The sequence below is a fragment of the Leopardus geoffroyi genome, chromosome C2 (assembly GCF_018350155.1).
Source record: "Leopardus geoffroyi isolate Oge1 chromosome C2, O.geoffroyi_Oge1_pat1.0, whole genome shotgun sequence".
NCBI lineage: Eukaryota > Metazoa > Chordata > Mammalia > Carnivora > Felidae > Leopardus > Leopardus geoffroyi.
The window spans coordinates 79,146,088-79,160,807 of record NC_059333.1 but is presented as its reverse complement, the minus strand read 5'-3'; the positions used below and the strand labels follow the sequence as shown (position 1 = coordinate 79,160,807).

Sequence of the window (14,720 nt, the reverse complement as noted above, 5' to 3'; positions counted from 1 at the left end):
AGCAGCATGGAGGGTGTTTCCATAGTCTGTTGCCAGAGTCAACAAAAATAACTGGAAGAAGCAAAATGAAACATGCCAAATGATGCTGTGTATGGGAACACACGTGAGTCACTCCCTCGGGCTGCTCAGAAATAGTTTGAGAGAACTTTATAGGGGATTGTAGATATACAAGTGTGGATAAGGACCAGAACAGGACTGTTTGGGGACTAAAATCATGGCCCCACACTTTCTGCCAGTGTAGTGTGGTATATGGAAAGCATGGGATTTGTTATTATTACATCAAAGCTTTCGGTATAGTACCTAGCATATAATAGTCAATAAGTGTTATATAATATTATAAAAATTTCTAATACTGGCACATAAACACTGTGGATTGATTACTTTGTTCCAAACTATAAAACATAATCTTCACTTCGGAGCTATTTACCTTCTCTTCATATAAATTTTCATATATACGTTTTTCACATATATATATTCACACACATATGGAAATCCATATCTATATATCTATATCTAATATATATATACATATAGTCTAATAGTTTCTGGAATGCATGTGTATATCCTCCAACTAGAACAAGAATCGTGGCTCCTTCGGACGATCTATGAGGAAGATCAGACATGCTGTCTTATATTTCCTTTTGGAAGAATGTGCTCGAAGCTCATAAACTTTAAAAATTGATGAGCCTCGCAGAATCACAGCTCTCGTGTGCCTCCACCTGACATCCTTCCACCATTTTTCCTTTAATAATATTTAGGGTAAAGGGCAAGCAAGGATGGTTTTCATGACAGTCATGTGGTTGTCACCATTTGAGGGTACTGATCTCCTTTCACCCAACATCTGCCTCTGGTTTGGTGGGATGAGGAAGGGAATAAACCTTCCCGGTACATCAAAGATATCCTTCTCACATGTTTAGAAAACTTCCTAACACCTTCCCTTCTGTTTCCTACATACCCCTCAAAATAGTGGAAGCCATGGTGCAGAACTACACAAGGAATAAGGGCTGAGTGTTACTCAAGAACCACCATTTACTAACTCTGGCCACATCCACATCACTTAGCCCCTCCAAGCTTCAGCTTCTTCCCAGTAAAAGGAAGTAATGACACCAGCCCCCACTACTTTATAGGATTATTATAAAGACTGAACAGTGAATGTGAGTTTCCTTTGAAATCTATTGATAAATGCAAATTACTTCTGTTAGAGAAGATGTTTCATGAACACTTGTCCATTGTCTGGTACTACAGGGGTGTGCTGCTTCCTCTCCTATGGAGGTGCTCCTACCTGGTCATCCCATTCTTCTCATGAGGGTGACCAGATCAACACTTAAAATCTGAGGACTATGGATCCCCTCCTTGTATACTCTCCTATAGTACATGTACTAAAGCTAGGCCCCAATTATTTTTGTTAATGTTTATTTATTTTGAGAGAGAGAGGGAGAGAGAGAGCAAGTGGGGGACAGGCAGAGAGACAGGGAGACAGAGGATCCAAAGCAGGCTCCGCACTCACAGCGCAAAGCCCAATGTGGGGCTTGAACCCACAAACCACGAGACCATGACCTGAGTCGAATTCAGATGCTTAACCGCCTGAGCCACCCAGATGCCTGGGCTTCAGTTTTGAAGTGTAGGATACATTGTCAGAGTTAGAGAGCACAGTGCTTCCAGAGAGTCTGAGGACTTGGCTTTTCCCCTAGGTTCCCATGTTTACCAGTTCCTTGGTGCTTTCCTGGCTAAGAAGGAAAAGGTGTCAGTTTGGATCCTCCCATTGTGTGACTCCCAATGTGTCACTTCCTAACTCGATTGCTTTGGCTTTCCCAGCTACACATTTCTGACCTTCCTGTATTCACCAGAGTAGCACCACATCTGCATCTTTTTACCAGAAAGTTGTATTGCTAATTTCTCTAAATTATTTGGACTTGATCTGTTTTGTAAACTGCAGCCGATCTCTGATACCCTTGGTTCTTACATGTGGATTTTATAATCTCTTCTGGGAATTCATGTAACCAACTACAAAATGGGGGTACTGATACATTTTTAATTAACAGAGGTTTGAAGTAATGGCTGTGTAAGTACCCATGTGAGGGATTATTCTTGTCAATGGTTTTCCCATCATGTGCTTAGAATGAATCTCAATCTGACTGAGTCTTGCCAAGAAAACTCATAGGATAAGCTCTGCTTTACCAGCAAATATTAAGATGTGTCGACCTCAGATGGTTGATTAAGCTTTGGATTTCACTCAGAGTCTGGCATCAAATCTATTTAGCTTTTTGAGGCTTACCCATTATAAACACTTGGAAGATTTTACTGGCCACTATGGCAAAGGTATAGTCCATCTCAGAACATACAGAATTTGGAATAATGAGTTAGTGGCCTCCCTATCGGTGTCCACACTCAAAAAAATGACTTATCTTTCACGGAACAACCAAGTAAATACAGTACCAGATTCTTTCGAACAGTCTTCTGGAAACATGGCCTCCTATATCGCTTCTTGGCCTTTTGGCTAAGATCAAGCGTGGAAATCATGCCCTATGGCCACAATGAGACACTGTATTAACCAACAGATAGCAGTAGTGCTAAAGGAGAAGATCCCGGATCTTCAAGGTTAGTATATCTGGGCTTGTTTTCCTTGAGGCAGAGATAAGCCCTTGCACGTGAACTAAGTGTCTCTGGTCTTTTCCTCGTGCTACAACAGGAAAGTGACCACAGTAAGAATGATCAAATTTCAGTTGTAGGAAAGATCTAAGAGGTCAAACTGTCCCACTTTTCCTGGCAGCTGGAATCCGCTCTAAAGCACGTCTTCTGAAGAATTGTTGAGCCGTTGCTTGATTATTTCCGGTGATGGGAAACTCACCTCTGATGAGCTCTACTGTTGAACAACTTTACAAAATGTCACTATTTTTATGCGGAGCTATAATTGACTTGAATTTCTACTCATTGGTTCTACTTACATCCTCTGATGCCACAGAGAAGTCATTTCAACAAATCTGTCCCCTTTCCAATGGCATAATGAACATTCCCTCTTAAGGAAGAGAATGAACTTTCCACTGACTCCTACCAATATGCTAAATTCTACCATTACCTCCCATCAGCTTCACTATCATTGTATGGGGTTGGAATTACCCACTACAACCTAAAGCTCAGAGAGGTGGAATTCTGCAGGGTCACCCAACTTGAAAGTGACAGGTCAGGAATTCAAGACCAGTCCTGGGAATCCCAAATGACTTTCCATCATTTTCTGCTGCTTCCCAGCAAAGGATCCCGGCAAGACCTCTCTCAATGCTCCTTTCACATCGCCCACCTTAAAACATGGAAAACGAGAGAAGGCACCTACATGAAGTGGCAGTCTTGGCTGCCCATCTTGGTGCCAGAGACTCTACAGTGTGAGGTTACTTTCAAAATATGAAGGTCTAGCACCAGGCAGGAAGTTCAGAAGCAAAACACTGCTCTGAGGCCAGCTCGCAGGGTTCCATTTCAAAGCCACGCTGCTGCTCTACGAGGCAGCAATCATTCGGTGGCAATATATTCAAGAGACAGTTAAAAAATATCTCTTCCCCATTTACTGCTTTAGAAACAGAATCCACTGCCTAATTGAGAATCCTTTCTGCCTAATTACTCCATTCCCGATTTTTTTTTTAAGCAGCAGAGTTGCTGTGGAATTATGTACTGTATAATTTCATCATTTAGCAATATGTAAATCAGGAGAAGAAAGGAAGAGGAAGAGAGCGACAGGAGACGCTGATCATCGTCTGAATTTGTGTGTGCAGAAATGGGCAGCGGGGCACGTGCCGACAAGGAAAGACCCACCCCCTTGGCAGAGCTGGGTGTGAGTTCCAGTTGCCCCATGGAAGAGCTCTGCACCACAAGGCAAAACCACACTGGCTTCCTGAGCCTCAGTTTCCCCTTCTGTCACATTTTGCACATGAGTTCCCAGCAGCCATCCTTCACAGCCCCTGGCTCAGAGGAATGTCCTGACAATAACCCGGTGACTGAATGCATGAGAACCTGGTCCCTCTCATGGAACCGTTAGCAGGGTGAAGTGAGGTGATGGGCACGTAAACGTTGAATAAACTACAAAATGCTGATGGTGTGTAGAGAGCTTTAGGTGCTAACAGAGAAAATACTGTTAAATTCCCTGAATCAGAAAACACCTTCCGATGCCTTGTTTGTCGATCAAAGGGTCGGCTTCTTTAGAAGTAAAACGGCAGTGTTCCAGTGTGCTAGTGTCTGTCACAGATGAAGTCACTTTTAATCCCCCTGCCTGTCCTGCCATGCTCTGCAGAGGACAAAGTGGTGGACTTGAACTGGTCTTTTTCAGTGAGTTTAGAGAAAATCAAGTTGTACATCCTTTGTCCCCAGGAGGCTGTCTCGATCTGGGACTCATGGGGTGGGTTTTCCCCTGGGGCACTGCGCTCCCTGGCACTGCTCTCCTAAGGGGCCTCGCCTATGTCTAGCCCACTTGCTCGGGTAGAAGCATCCTGTGGCTAGACCATAAGGCTATCACACTCACTCCCAGACTCTGGCTTCAATCCCCACCCCCTGCCACACCCAATAGCATCTTTGCTGTGGGATGTGCTCTGAGAGACCTGAGACTGCATTCTTCCCCACTCCCTGAGAGAAGGGGCTCTTATTTCCGTGTTGCTCATCAGTTCAGGTTGTCCCCACCAGGTCAGGGGAGATGCAGACCAGTCCCACCCCTTTCTAAAGCAGAAAGTCCAGTTTTGACTGCTCTTGTGTCTTCCTGAGACACAGAGACACGGACTAGTTAAGACACAATGATTTAAAGAATTAGATTCGGGAGGCGCCTGGGTGGCTCAGTTGGTTAAGCGTCAGACTCTTGATTTCGGCTCAGGCCATGATCTCATGGATTGTGAGTTTCAGCCCTGCATCCAGTGCCATGCTGAGACCTCAGAGCCTGCTTGGGATTCTCTCTCCCCATCTGTCTGCCCTTCCCCTGCTCATGATCTCTCCCTCTCTCAAGATAAATAAATAAACTTAAAAAGGGTTTAAAAGAAACAAATAAAGGTTTAGATTCAGGAGAACTGGAAAGGCCCCTCCTCTTCTGGGCTTCAATGTCTCCATCTCTTTGTAAAAAAAAAAAAAAAAAAATTACAAGTGGCTAATATCCAAGTACCCCTCCTCCACCTTCCTCCATAACGTTCTCTCTCTCTGTGACCACAGTCACTGGGCCTCACAGCCCAATGTTTTGGCACAGTTGGACTGTTCTTGCCTTGGCAGAGGGAAGAATGAAATGTCAGCATAGAAGACTCAGGCAGTGCAGACTGAAGAATTTGTCTTCCGAAACAGTTTTTCATACAGAGCTTTAAATACAGAGCTTTATCTTTCCAGAGGCCAAGATGCAGTGAAGTGCAGTGAGAAAGCAGAGGACTCGGGATCAAGGGAACTGGACCCTCTACCACAGCCACGCTGTGTGACCCTGGGCAAGTCACGTTACCCCTCTCAGCTTTGAGTTCTCTTACCTGTGAAATAAGATGTCAGTACCTTTCCCCATAGGTAGTGGTAGAATCAAAAAAGAAAATGTACTTTAAACTACAGTCCTCAACAAATACAAGGGATGTTAATTGTCGTTAACTTCCCATAGGCTTGAGAAAGGATTAGGTCACCAACTACATCAAAGAGCAAGCCGCTCTAACAACGATGGGCTCTTAAATTCATATTTCATTTCAGAATCTCCAAAGTCATCAGAGGTATACAGAAGGAATGTGCAATTGGTCAGTGAGGAGAGCCAGAATTTTCTTAAAAATCGTAATACAAATCATTATTTTTATTAGAAATCATCTAATCAGCTTACTTAGAAATGTTCTTACTCCCTAACCTTCCTCTAGTGTACAGTTAAACCACTCAACAAAGATTGAGTACCTAGAATATGGCAAATGCAAAATATGAAGCTACTGATGGACCAGACAGGCAGAGTTCCGGCCCTCAATCTGTTGGTATTCCATCCAGTAGGGGAAACAGAAAGTAGGCACTAAGCAAATACAGCCAGAATTTTACATACTCTATTGGTGCTATAACAAATCTAAAATAAGGTGATGGGGATATTTTATAGCTTGAATGGTCAGGGAAGACCTGTATGAGAAAGTGATACTTAAGTAGAAACTTGAATGATGAGAGAAGTCAGTCATGGAAAAATTTGCTCAAGGGCACAGAGCTAATCAGAAATGGACCCAGGCCTACCATCCAAGACTTGAGACTTCCTTTCCTGTGCTCACTGACCCATGCTGGTTTTCCTCCTGAATCCTGAGTCCTCACCTCTGCCCAGTTTGCCAAGATCCACCTGCTTCTGGCTCATATTCTCCCCTCTTCGGTGTCTAAGATGCCTTAGCTCTCCCACCCGTGGGTCAAGGCTGAGTTGTCCTTAACCTCTCATGGGCTATTGGTTCAACAGAATCATACAGGAATCATTATTCTAAATCTCTCTGCTGAGAGTCACAAGTCATTAACACAACGAATTCAACAATAACTGACTATGCTCCAGTCACTTGAAAGGTATCCATGGGAGGTAATTTAGGAGTTTAGTAATAAGAAATCCCTGCCCACAAGAAGGTCACAAAAAGTGCACTTTTTAAAGGGAGAGAAGGGAACAACCTAAGTGCACAAACAACCATTCTTACCAATTTATCCTGTGTTTATAGAGCACTGACTGTGTGCAAATCATTATGTCAGATTTTAGCATGCTAACAGAAATTGATCAAGCACTCTCAGGAAATTCGGGTTTTGGAGGGGTAGAGAGCCTTAAATACACAGGTGATTATAATACAAAATAATAGATACATCAGGTGAGAATCATAAAAGAAATACAACCACTGGTAAGGGAAAAATATGATTTCCTTGAAGGTGAACCATGGAAGACTTCCCAGAGGAGGGGGCATTGGAGCCGATCCATTTTGAACTGAAGGAGAAAAGAGCAATCTAAGTGGAAGGAGGGTAATAACTCATGGAGACAGGAAAGTAGAAGGAGGATCTGGCTGGAACATGTGTGTATGGAAGGAAATAAGTCCACCCCCTGCAGAGCTGTTTCTTACTCATTCTCTCTGCCTCTGCTCACAGGCCTGAGCCCCACATAGGCCAACTTTGATCACAGGTATACAGGGGAACTGTTCTTGTTCCTTTGAAGACAGCACCCACAATTGCTCCCTCATTGTGACATGTGGAAATGTCATGTTGAGAACCACTTGCCTGGGGAGACTAGGGGGTCTTATTGTTGTTACACTTCCTTCAATAGTAAGAACTGGAATTTATTCCATGTGAGGGCAATTCTCAGAACTCATTTTAAAAACTTGTGTCAGCTGTGACCCTTACACTGGACAAATGGATGGCAGCCAGCCATAAGGGGCTCTGATCTCTCAGTTAAGGTTCAGTTCTGAAACTGCACCTACCTGCTGCCATCTCTACCTGGAATCCCTCCAGCACCTTGAACTCAACAGCCTGTGCTGAACTCACCCCCTTCCTTCCTCAAATCTGTACCTTTTTGGCTAATGGTTCATCTAATTAACAGTCGAGACACAAGGGTATCGATTCAAGTTATTGCATTTCTATCTCTGTCTCTTCCAGATTTCTCATCTCTCCATATAGTTGGCAAATCCTGACAAATTTACTTCTCCAGTGTCTCTAAGTCTTCCCCTCTTTTCCAGCCCCATTACCAATGGCTTAGATCATATCTAGTGGTTTGACTATTACGGTAACTTCATAGTGGTTGCCTTGCCCTTTCTTGCACATCCTACCTCTCTTGTACATCATTCATGCTGTTACTAGAACGATCTTCTGGAGAGACAGGACATTTCTAAAAACTGTTTGAGATCTCCCTCTACATGAAGAACACAAAAGGTGCCTGGGTTAAGAGTCCAATTTCAGCTCAGGTCATCTCACAGTTCATAAGTTTGAGTTCCACATCTGTCACCACAGAGCCTGCTTCAGATCCTCTGTACCTCTCTCTCTCTCTGCCTCTCCCCCACTCTCTCTCTCAAAAATAAACATTAAACAAACAAACCACAGGTTTCAGTCTGACCTAGATGATATCCTTTGTCATGCCTCCCAGTTCTTCCCTGCCACATATTCCTACATTCGACTTTCACCAGATTATTTTCACCATTTCTCTGCCCCCCACCCCACTTTTGTTGTTGTTGCTGTTGTTGTACAAAATCCTATCTATCCTTCAGGACCAGTCCAAATGCTGCCTCCTTTGTAATGCCCAGTTGGGCCTCTTTTTGGAATTCACCATAGCTTTCTTTGTACGTCCAAAGCTTCTAAGTGTTCCTTCATGGGGTGGTCCCAATGGTGACCGCATCCTAATACCCAGAACCTGTGACCATGTTATCTAACATGGCAAAAGGAACTTTGCAGATGCAATTAAGAATCGTGAAATAGGGGGCACCTGGGTGGCTCAGTCAGTTAAGCATCTGACTCTTGATGTCAGCTCAGGTCTTGATCTCAGGGTCATGAGTTCCAGCCCGAGTTGGACTCCTCTGGGTGTGGAGCCTACTTAAAAAAAAGAAGGAGAAGGAGAAGGAGAAGGAGAAGGAGAACCTTGAAATGGGAACATTATTACACTGGATTATCCATGTGGGCCCGGTGTAATCACGGGTTGCTTATAAAAGGAAGGCAGCAGGTTGGAGAGGAGAGAAGCCGCTATATGGCTGGCTTCGGAGATGCAGGATGGGGGGCCAGAAGCCAAGGAATGCAGCCAGCCTCTAGAAGGTGAAAAAGGTAAGGAAAGAAATTCCCCCCCAGAACTGCTAGAAGGAACGCAGACTTGTGGGCCCATTTTAACCTTCTGACCTCCAGAACTGTATGATAATAAGTTTGTGTCATTGTAAGTCACTAAATCTGTGGTCATTTGTTAAAGCTGCAATAGGAAATTAATATGCTTTCCTTAGCGTTTATTTATTTTTTGTCTGGTACTATCTTATCCTTCATAATACTCTCAATTCTTGAAAGCAACAATCAATTAGATCATCTTATCCCCTGGAGGCACCTGGGTAGCTTAGTTGGTTAAGTGTCTGACTTCAGCTCAGGTCATGATCTCAGGGCTCCAGAGTCTGAGTCCCACATCGGGTTGTCTGCTGTCAGCACACAGCCCACTTTGGACCTTCTGTACCCTTCTCTCTGCCCCTCCCCTGCTCATGCTCTCTCTCTCTCTCTCTCAAAACTGATCATTAAAAAAAAAAATGTCTTATCCCCTGGGTGTCTAACGCAGGGCTTTGACATACAGAACCCCGATATGCCTTTGAATTAAATGTCTTCTTTGGGGTGTTTAAATCTAAGTCAACAATCTTTTGGGTGAAGTCTCAGAACTAGACTGACACTGTCGTCCCTGTGAATCCAGGTGGGCTGGAACTGATACACAGGCATCGTTTCGGGTGGTTGGTATTTTTTATCAGGTTAGTAACGTTGCCAAGGCCTAATGGGCAGAGGAAGGCAGCTGTGTGGCTTTTATTAAGTAGCCCCTCTCGGTGATGCCTTGGGGCTTATGCTGCTGTTTAACCTTGTGTCATTCAGACTCCACATTGTGGTTCTCACTGACTTTTCCAAGAAGTAAATATTGGTGGTAAATATTACCACGAGGAGATACACAGACACCAAGTTCTTGGCATGAAGGAGCAGGTCATTTCGGTTAGGAGTTGTACTCAACATACACCCCTAATCTCAAAGAAGGTTTCCTCTTGATGTAATCCTATTCTTACTATTTGTTTGTTTGTTTATTTTTGAGAGACAGAGCGTGAGCAGGGAGGGGGGCAGAAAGAGAGGGGAGACCTGAGGATCCAAAGCGGGCTCTGCACTGACAGCAGAGCCTGACGCGGGGCTTGAACTCATGAACTGTGAGATTCCCGACCTGAGCTGAAGTTGGATGCTAGACCGACTGAGCCACCCCGGTGCCCCCTGATGTATTCTTCTATTCATTCCTTCATGCATGCATGGATTCCACATGTTTTGAACAACCTATGTGCCTGGCAATGTAACAGGCACCGAGGACCCAGAGAGGTAGAAGATCAAGTCGTGGATATCCAGGAGTTCCCATCAGAGCAGGGGAGGGGACAAAGCAGAGATGTAAACATGACCTTGAAGAGCAATTCTGTACGTGTGTCTACTCAGTGGCTTATTTATTCTTCTCCTCTATTTGTTCTGTGCTTCTATCATGCAGTTGAGGACAAGACAACTGTGAATGTTGTCCGTTCTGTGCTCAAGGCACAGAGACAGGCATCTCCCTTTTTACAAAAAAATTTTTAAGTGTATTTATTTTTGAGAGAGAGAGAGAGAGAGAGAGAGAGAGCATGAGCAGGAGGAGGAGCAGAGAAAGAGGGAGGGGGAGAATCCCAAGCAGGCTCCCCACTGTCAGCACAGAGTGTGATGTGGGGCTCGAACTCGGGAACCAGGAGATCCTGACCTGCAGTGAAAGCCAGAGTTGGACGCTTAACTGAGTGCTCAGGAGCCCAGCATCTCCCTTTTTAAAGTGTTCCTTGTAAGTCACATTCCCCATCTCTGACATTCTGGATGCCTCATTCAACAGCATGGCCTTTCAACGTCCCCTTGCCCAGAAGGCACAATGATATGCGTGCCTTCCAAAGGGAAATCAGTATCCCTCTTTATTGGGCTTAGCCCAGGCCCAACTTATTCAGCTTTCCTCCTCTACTCTCTGATCTCTGAATCCTGGCTCCTCTGCCACTAAATGATCGTATGATTTGAGCAACTCACTCCTAGTCTCTGGGTCTTAGCTTCTTTCTGTAAAATGGGTGTGATTTGCCATTCCTGCTCTGCCTGCCTCCTGTGGGTTTTGTGAAAAGCAAATGCAATAATGAATATTAAAGAATTCTAGCAGACTCAAAACTGTTTTTGTCTGTTAGCTGTCCTTAATAGTAGTTATTATAATATTTATGCTTATAATTAGTGCTGCTATTCTTATTATTTTTATCACTATTATTATCGTGAGAGAGTTTTAGCTGCTTCTAAGACTCAGGCAGCTGTCAATCACCATGTGAACACAAACTGGCTAAAGTAGAATGCATTTGAAGCTCCTCATACAGAGCCATGGCCCTACTTGTAGCTGCATTTCCCACTGCCTTCTCTCTCTCAGGATCAGTCTGGCCAGATTCTACCTATTATGAAAGTGTCCACTGGGGAGGAGATGACCCAGTCCTGAGCCTCCCCCAGCCATGTCCTCGCTCCCCGCCCAGACGGAGCATATGCCTTGGGCCCACAGATGACCATTTGTTCCAAGAGCACTTCCTTGGTCCCCTGGCATTGAATCTTACCTGCATTGCAGACCTTGCTGACTTTAGCACCTGCCACATAGCTTTGCCGGTGTCCTTTGTGGCAGGGCTGGTTCAGACCTATTTACCTTCTCAGTGCCTCGGCGGCAGTGGAGGCCAAGATGGGGCTTCATGAAGTTATGAACTTCTTCTCTTCTCTGACATCTCTAGTCTCTGCTGGTTCCTCAAAGATACCTTTGCTCCTGATTAATTACAAGTCCCAGATTGGCCTCTTTAATGGCTTCCACTCTCCCTGGTTGATGAACTATAATCAAGGAAGTTGCACTGCTCTTTGTAATGCTGTGGCTTAGCAACAGACATTCTCTGTTATTCACCACTGGAACAAAGTCCACAAAAGGCAACTGATGAGAGTGTGGGTACTCTCTGGATGAGTGATAACTCCCGATTACAGTGGTCCCTGGATGGGGGTCCAAACACTGAGACATCTGGGTCTCAGGCCCCCCACTTATGGACTGGGTGGCAACTCCTTGTCCTCTGTGTCTTCCATAAAATAGGCATACCCAAACATTCCTCACAGTTATCATGGCATTACATGGATAAGCGTGAGTAAATAGACAATGCCATGCAACAATCAGGTAATATTAGAAGATTTGTTCTATATGATTTTAGGGCTAAAAATAAGATAGACATACTTACTCCTTCTGGAGCCTTCCTCCTCCATGTCCCTACTAAGAGTAGAGCAGGGAGTGGGCAGCAGAGGGGCTTGTGAAGACCAAATAAGATAAAGCACATGGAGTATGTGCTTGGGGTTCCAAGAGCTTGGTACTAATCACACCCGGTCACTCATTCAGTCTTCTTATCTGAGTGCTCCCCTTTCCGAGCCCCAGTCCCACTACTAAAGCAAAACAAATACCAGTCAGAAAACCATTGGACTAGACTATTTCTGAAATCTCTTCCAGCTAGATAATAGAATACCTTAAATTGAAAATTTCTAAGAAATTGATTTTTTTTTTTCAATGAAAATTCCACCCTAGTCAGGTCCCTTACCAGTTAGTCAACAATTTGAGCAAATAATCTGCTCAGGGAACTCTACTGGTCAGTTTCTTTTTTCTTTTTTTTTTTTTTTTTTTTAATTTATTTTTGAGAGCGTGAGCGGGGGAGGGGCAGAGAGAGAGGAAGGCACAGAATCTGAAGTAGGCTCCAGAGCCTGATGCAGGGCTTGAACCCACACACCAGACGGTGAGATCATGACCTGAGCTGAAGTCCCAGGCTTAACTAACTGAGCCACCCAGGGGCCCCTCTACTGGTCAGCTTCTGATTTGAGAAGCTCAGTCCCCAGCTTCACACCTTATCCATCTACAACGGGCAGAGGACAGCCCCGAAGACCTGGCCAGGGGCTCCTACTGTAACCCTGGGCAAGACGAGGCCTTATTTTCCTTATCAAACTAAAGGGCATGCACCCCATGCTCTCCGAGACGGTTTTCAGTTTAAAATCCTATGAATCTAACTTCTTTGAGTCTCACTTCTAACAAGTCCCGGGCACAGAGAATCGGGCTGGCCTCGCGTGTGTACTGAGAGGCGCCTTGTTAGAGCAGATGGAGTGTGTCTATCATGGCGGCGGCGTAACCAGTCTGGTCACTTCAGATGTCTCTCCAATTAACACTCATGGCGGCGGCCAACTGCTCAGGCAACAGAACATGCTGGTGGAGAAGATGGCGGGAACTTCTGGGCCCGCTGCCACACCTATTATCCGAGCCTCGGAGTGGGAGGGGCCAGCCAGACTTCTCAGTGTGGGGGCGGTGGGGAGAGGGGTGGTGAACATGGGAGGTGAAATGTGTGCGGGGAGATTTCTTTAGCTGTGGAGTCCTAGAAAGTTAGAAATGGAAAATGCTCATCTAGTCAAGGCCCTTACTATATGCTTTGGTTTCACTTCCCTGTCTTCATTCCCATTGTGCTGGATGCAGGTTACACTACCATGACCTCTTGCTTCTTGGAGTGATCTCCCTGCCTTCCATTTCTCTCCCCTTCCAAACCATGCCCTGTAAGACAGCCAGAGTGAGATGTCTAAAATACAAATGTGATTATGTTATCATCCTGCATTTTGGTGTTTCCTTGTTGCCTTCAGGGAAAACAAAACTAAACAAAACCTAACCTAAACCCTGTAGCCTGAAGCACACAGGTTCCTGGAGATCTGATTTGCCTAATCTCTTACTTCCTTTTCCCTTCTCACCCCACATTGTCTGATCATAGAAGAATTGCTTGAAATTCTTGAACTTACCAAACTCCTCTCCATATTCTTCCCTCTGCCTCCCTTCCTTTCTCTGTCTTGTGCTTGGCCTTTAGTATTCAACTTAGCTGTCCCCTCTGCTGGGACACATTGTAGAGCTACTCTGTCTGTATCCCCATGATTGCCAGGTAACTGCTAGAAAAGCATTTCCCTGCTGATAGGTGATTGTCCTTCCGTGTCCCTCTCTTTCATTCTACTGTGAGCTGACAGAGGGATGAGGATGTGCCTAATCCATTTCTTTTACAAAAGCAAAATTGACTTTGACATCAGATACCCTTGTGATTTCCAGAGTTAATTGGTCTTGATGTGGCTTTTGTGCCATTCCTTGAGCTTTGACCTTGGTCAAGGAGAACTTCGTCAGAGAGTAAGCTCCTGGCGAATGTCAGTTGAGTGAATAAAGGATGCCCCCTCATTTCCCAGATGAGGAAACAGGCCTGGAAAGAGGAAGTGACCTACCAGCGCTCACATGGAGGGCAGGTCAGTTGGTGCCGGCTCTAGGGTATTCCTCTCTTGACTCCCAATCCATTGCTCATTCCACTATCCTATACTCTCAGACAGTTTCAACTAATCCTCCTCTTGTGTGACAGAGAGGCAGAGTGCTCTCACTGGGGGTAGGGGTAGGGGTGTACACATAAAGGCAATCTTCAGTGCCGTCTGGATGTGCCACGTCTCCAAACTCTTGTGGAATTACTAAACCTGTGGGCTGAATATTGAGAGACAACTGTGCAATAACACAGTCAGGTTGAGAAATAGTAGAGCAAAACCATTTCAAGTATGTCAGGAAGCCCAGAGGCTTGGCAAGACTGGGAAGTATTTAGAGTAAAAAGAAATCGTAATTATGATCCATACGTACTGATTTAGGTGTGGGTGTTATCTGTGGGTCTCACTGGCCTGACATCGGCCAAGAGTGGCCCAAAGCCTTCATCTCCCAAGCACGTCAAAATTCCCAGCCTGTGTTGTTCTTGGGAGGGAAGGTTTGGCTTTGAGCAGTTTTTCCTGAAAATTCAAAATAATTCCTCTGAGTGGGCCCAGCTTCCAGGGGCGGCCTAGCCTGGGAGTTTGGCATGCTTCCCTCAGCCTGTGTGTTAGTGTGCGGGTTTCTGGAGCCCAGAGGGGCATTTGAAGGTCACGCAGCAGGGTATCCAAACCTCTGAGCCTGATTTACAGCTCAGGGCCTCAGGCCTCCTCCCTCCCAGCCCACATCACCCCCC

The 14,720-nt window shown here is 45.1% G+C and overlaps 1 long non-coding RNA gene across 1 annotated transcript in view; it reads right to left on the bottom strand.

Annotated features, from left to right (window-relative positions):
- The window catches only part of LOC123611106, a 62,889-nt gene extending 51,155 nt beyond the window's left edge, over positions 1–11,734 (bottom strand). Inside the window, exon 1 of the long non-coding RNA XR_006718436.1 lies at positions 11,265–11,734. This is a non-coding gene — a long non-coding RNA (uncharacterized LOC123611106). The remainder of the gene's footprint in view (positions 1–11,264) is intronic.
- Positions 11,735–14,720: the final 2,986 nt, after the last annotated feature.